This window comes from Nothobranchius furzeri, chromosome 2 (genome assembly GCF_043380555.1).
Source record: "Nothobranchius furzeri strain GRZ-AD chromosome 2, NfurGRZ-RIMD1, whole genome shotgun sequence".
Lineage (NCBI taxonomy): Eukaryota > Metazoa > Chordata > Actinopteri > Cyprinodontiformes > Nothobranchiidae > Nothobranchius > Nothobranchius furzeri.
Window position 1 is genome coordinate 16,493,767 of NC_091742.1, and position 434 is coordinate 16,494,200.

The following is a 434-nucleotide window of genomic DNA, read 5'->3' on the forward strand; positions in this document are numbered from 1 at the left end:
CCACACCTCACTGTTTAGCAATGTAAATCCTGTCATTAGAAGCTCTTTTAGATCCAGACGAATCCCCGTTTCCTGGTGGCTGGCATCTGTTTGGTTTAGCATCAAAGCCTCGCTCAGATCCATTTCCCTGACAGATTCACGTTTGACAGAGGGGAAGTCGGACAGCTGCTGAGGCCTTTTGGCTGATTAGGTCTGAAGGCTGATTAGGAAACACCAACAGCTTCATCAACACCTGTCATCCGCTACCTGGAGAGACACCTGTAATATTCTGCTGTCTCTGGTCGACCCGTCACACCTGATCACCATCTGGGAGACGAGTCAGACCACAGTGTTTGTCTGAAGTTCCCACAGAACCCAACTGGTCGCCGCTTAAACCAAAACCTCCTAAAACAGAAGAAATCTGCTGAAGCAGAACTTTGGGTTGGACACGAGGA